Genomic DNA, 5,514 nt, shown 5'->3' on the forward strand with positions numbered 1-5,514 from the left:
GTATGTAAGCAAAGTAGTCTACTCTGAAAACGAAAAATAACGTCTCCTCTTAGACGTAGAAGGGCACATCATGCCAGAGATTATTTTTCCAGGTAGTTTAATATCTTCGTCCTATTTTAGGACGAAGTCAACATGTACAGAATTCTTCAATTCAGTACACATCAACATTTAGAAACTGCGATTGAAGTACTGTTGCAAATTTGAAATGTGTTTAAAGTGTCAGGTGGGTAACGTTAGCAAAACTTTGCATTTTACTGATACAAGAAACGATTTGCAAACACTGTAAGCTTAGTACTATCACTTGAAATTGGCATTTGAGAAAAATGCTCTTTGGTCACCTCTTTGCAGCAAAAGTGCTGTACCTATCATGTACACAGAAACGAAATGAGACGTTAAATTTAACATTAAATGTGACTAATAACTTCCCTGATGTCCCACACCGCATACGTCACCCGGCACCTGTCCTTCTCCCTGGTGAGATCGAAAATCTCAGTGTATTTTTGGTAGTTTCGAACACGGGACCTCTGTCATCGTACATCTGCAATTGCTCCAGTGACTATGCTGTGACAGAAAGCCAATTTTACCATTTACATAACAGACTGTGGGGTCTTTTTCCTAATGTTAGCAGGTACATACTTCACAAGAAAATACCGACATCAATAGCTTTCAAAACTGCAGACTGTACCAGCTGAGGATATAGTGAGTCCCTTCTTTAATTCGTCTGTAAAAATGGTTTCCGCAGTTTGGCGTCTCGAAAGATCACGAAAGTTGTCTTCGATACAGTGTGTATATATATCACATCATAATGACGTCACGGGTGACTGCGCCAAGAATGGACAAGGAAACAAGTCGTATCCCTTCCAGAGGAACCATGCCGGCAGTGGTCTCATCGGTTTAGGCGAATCACGGAGAAACGAAGTCTGGCTTTCCGGATACAGCTTTGAGCCTCGCGCCTTGTGAATGCATGTCCACTGCCGCCTCGCCAAGGTAGCTTAATTTGACGTCAACTGCCCGCTGTAATTTCTGGAGATACATATAGCTCCAGAAAAACTTCGCACTGCCTCCTGAAAAATCGAATCTGTATTATGTTTGCCGGCCAAGGGTTTTCAAACAAACAGGTTAACAAACTGTAATACAGAAGTAAACAGAGATGCATTTTTAATCTTCTGGTTAACAGGTCAATTTTATACTAGAAATGTAAAGCAATTTTTTCGCGAAGAAAGTATCACTTATTACATTTTAAAAGTGGAACAACACACATTCTCGAACATAAAGCTGTTACGTATTTTTCACTACACATAGTGAAACCTACACAAGAGACTTAGCAAGCTGCCACTGGTCTGTTGAGTTCATCACAAATGTGCCTTGACTAAACAGGGAGAAGTTTACGACTACAGATCCGAAGGTTTGAGGTTCGACATACTCCCCCCCCTCCTTCCCCCCGTTGATCCTAGTATTCTTCCCGTAAATAATTACTTCTTGTAAGAAGCGTCTGCAACTAGCTGGGTGGCCCAGTTACGAAGCCAGTGGGATTCTATGCCTAATAAGGTACTGTGATCTCTGCTTTTAGGGCTGTAATTTTTTAATTACTTCGTAAATTACATTTCAGTATATGACCTGATTGACACGTGTCTATATTGTTCATTCTTGACTTGCGCTTTATTTCAGTGGGGTATTTCCGACACTATCGAAACTTTAAAGACAAAGACGCTTAAGTTTAAGCACTTACTTTCGTAGTAAGACATTCCAATGACTCGTTAACACTGGTAACCACTGCGGCGTGCAGTCAAAGAACAATATTCTGATCCTACTAATTTTATCACTGGCTTATTAACATTTGTTGGCAGTCATTCAAGTGTGTGCTTCACTCTCGTGGAAAATTAACACTACGACACAAAGCTTTTCGCAGTGTATCGCTAACGGCTGTAAATGAGAGGGCTAATTTAAATTCATATTTCCAACACAGCTGACAGTTTTTGGAATTAATATTTCCGCTATTTTTAATTTAGTCATGAATACCACAGAGTTGCTGAACCCATCCAAATGTAATGTTTACAGCGAATAAAACTAAATAACGAGACGGGGTAGGGGAGAAGAGGTGCTCAAATGTATGTCGATATTCTCTAAAACCTGGCCTGTGAAGTTAATGACAAGTAATTTCTTTCTTTCTAGTGCCTGATTTGAACCCACAATTAGCATTCTTTCTTTGAAAAACATATTTTAAATTAGAACTCTTCTAAAAGCCTGTTTGGCTCACCTCTTACGATCAATTTCAAGCAGAGCAATCATTATTCCAAAGATTTCTTTACACTTCAGTGCTCTACCAACCATGGTCATTCTGGAAGCGATATGTCCTTGTCTTCAGACAACCTGGGGACAGATGCACACACAGTTGTGACGATCTATGGGCTAACGTGGAATCCGAACCACGGTGCAATTTATTATTTCGTCAAACACAAGGCGTTGGAACGGTACAAGGCGTTGGAGATGTTAATGGCTGGTGGAGCAGACTAGATATCGATACGTGAGCCGTTGGATATACACTCTAAAATTTAAAAAAAAAATGGCGCATCACGAAGGAAATATCCGGATGGAACGGAAACTGATAGATGTGATGTACTTGTACAAACAAGTGACTGCGATTTTAGAAAAAGGAAAATGGAGTTATCCAAGAGTAAGAGCTTCAGAAGCTGATCAAGTTAACAACGCCTTGGTCCGTTTCTGACCAGTATGCAAGCAGTTATTCGGTTTGTCAATGATTGAGAGAGTCGCTGGATGCCCTCCTGAGGGATTCAGTGCTAAATTCTGTCCAATTGGTGCGTCTGATCGTCGCAATACAGAGCTGGTTGGAGGGCTCTGTCCATAACGATCCAAATGTTCTCAATTGGGGACAGGTCCAGCGGCCTTGCTGGCCAAGGCAGGGTTCGACAAGGACGATGACAGGCAGTAGAAACTCTCGCCTTGTGCGCGTGGGTGTTATCTTGCTGAAATGTACGCCCAGGATGGCAATGAAGGGCACCAAAACGGGGCGTAGAATATTGTCGACGTACCGCTGTGCTGTAAGGGTCGCGGGTGACTACCAAATGGGTGCTGCTATGGAATAAAATGGCACCGCAGATGATGACCCTTGCTTGTTGGGATTTATGGCGGGCGACATCCCACCGCTGTCCGGGGCGTCTCCAGACACTGGTCGAAGTGGGACACATCATTAAAGACAATTCTACTCCAGTCTACAGGATTCCAGGCCGAATCTTTTCAGAGAAGGACCCCTTTGGTTGTCATCCACGGCACCCTTACAGCGCAACGGTACGTCGACGATATTCTACGTCCCGTTTCGTTGCCCTTCGTGGCCAGCCTTCCTGGGCTTACATTTCAGCAAGATAACACCCGCCCGCACAAGGGAAGAGCTTCTACTGCTTGTCTTTGTGCTTGCCAAACCCTACCTTGACCAGCTAGGCCTTCAGGTCTCTCGACTGAGAAGTTTTGGAGCACTATGGGCAGGGCGCTCCAACCAGCTCGGGATTTTGTCGACCTGACGCGCCAACTGGACAGAAATTGGCGCTGTATCCCGCTCTAGGACATGCATCAACTCTCCGAGTCAATTTGAAGCAGAATAACAGCTTCCATAAGGGCCAGAGATTTACTAACACGTTAATGGCCTGCTCAAATTGTAAAGCTCTCTCTCTTGAATAAGTCAACCAATTTCTCTGAAGTTTTTGTTATTTATCTGTAATGTGCATCACATCTACCGATTTCCGTTCTATTCGGACAATTCCTTCATGGGGCGCGTTCTCCTTCTTAGATTGTATAATCTGATATCTATCCCCATACCAAACCCACAGAGTAAGAGTTCACTGAAGATATGAATTCCAATCTCAAAACGTGTTTGTAAGTAACATGGCAAAAAAGGAAAGACTGTATGGACGTTCTGCGGCCTCCTGGATAGTTGCATCAGTAAACCGGAGCATGACATTTTCTCGCTTACACAACGTACTTCCACAGAAGGTGTCAGACAGTACATGTAAAACATTCGTGATTACATGCGCGATTGACCACAGGGTTTTTCTTGCCGTTCGCCTCCTCTCATTTTTATAAACACATTAAACTATAGGTTCCACAGCCAACTCTATGAGCTTTTTTTTGTGGTTTTAGGGCGCACAACTTCAATGGTCATTAGCGCCCAGACTACGTTAGGATTGCACCGCGAGGCACAAGTTTAAAACAGCAACTAAAAGGGAAAACAAGATAAACGACAGACTGACAGGCATAGGATTGAAAAAAACAGCATAATCAAATGTCCTTAGAGAGGTTTGTCAAGTTGATAAAACGAAGAACGCGAGCAGCTGCTCGTGGGTCATCCGCTAAAATGGCATCTAGAGTACATGGCAGGCCAAGATCAAGACGCAGTGTGTTAAAATCCGGACAGGACGTTAAAATGTGGCGGACCGTCAGCAATTGCCCACATGGGCAGAACGGCGCCGGCGCAGCCGTCAGCAGATGGCGATGGCTGAACCGGCAGTGTCCAATTCGTAACCGGGCCAAAACGACCTCCTCCCGCCGAGAAGGGCGTGAGGAGGACGTCCAAGCCGCGGGAAGAGGTTTCAAGGCCCGAAGCCTGTTGTCCGTAAGTGCAGCCCAATCGGCATGCCACAGCGATAAAATGCGCCGACAAATGACCCTGCTACAATCTGACGAAGGGACACAACAAGAAGCTGTCCGAGGCTGGAGGACCGCAGCCTTGGCCGCGGCGACTCTATGAGCTGGTTCACAGGGCGGAGGAACACGGACAGGCATCAGGCTCGCCCAGCCTGTTAAAGGAGGATCGGGCAGTCTAGCTAAAGGATGACGACGCCCACCCAAGCACGGCGGTGAACCATCAAAATCTTCACAGTCGACAAATGTCTCACATACGGTTTTCAGCTTAAGTCTGCCTCACTGACAACTGTCATTTTGTGAATGATTCTGTTTATCAGATTAGTTCATATACTTCTGTAGAAAGCAATAACAGGCTTCTCCGATATTATACGAGGGACGTTCAATAAGTAATATGACACATTTTATCTTCGCTAATTTCGGTTGAAAGAATGCAGAATTTTTTCTGCTACATCGTGGAATATTCTCGCTTCAGCCCCTATAGTTTCACGGAGTTCCGATAGGTGGCGGAGCAGCTTTCAAAATGGCGTCTGTAACCAATATGAGTTTCCAAGCAGAGAACTGTAACCGAGTTTCTTTTGGCGGAAAAGCAGATAATCACAGATATTCACAGGTATGTGCGGAGTGTTCAAGGAGATCTGGCAATGAAAACAAGTACGATGAATCGTTGGGCGAGGCGTCCCTCATCATCGCAAAGGTCGCGCAAACCAGTCCCATCTTCCGCGTACCTGTCGGGCGCACACACCTGTCAGTTCCGCAGTATTGGAACGTTCGGACACACTCATTCGAGGTGACCGACTGATCACAATCAAACACTTTGCTGCACAGCTGGACGTCTCTGTTGGTAGTGCTGACACAGTC

This window comes from Schistocerca cancellata, chromosome 8, assembly GCF_023864275.1.
Source record: "Schistocerca cancellata isolate TAMUIC-IGC-003103 chromosome 8, iqSchCanc2.1, whole genome shotgun sequence".
In the NCBI taxonomy this organism is placed as follows: Eukaryota; Metazoa; Arthropoda; class Insecta; order Orthoptera; family Acrididae; genus Schistocerca; species Schistocerca cancellata.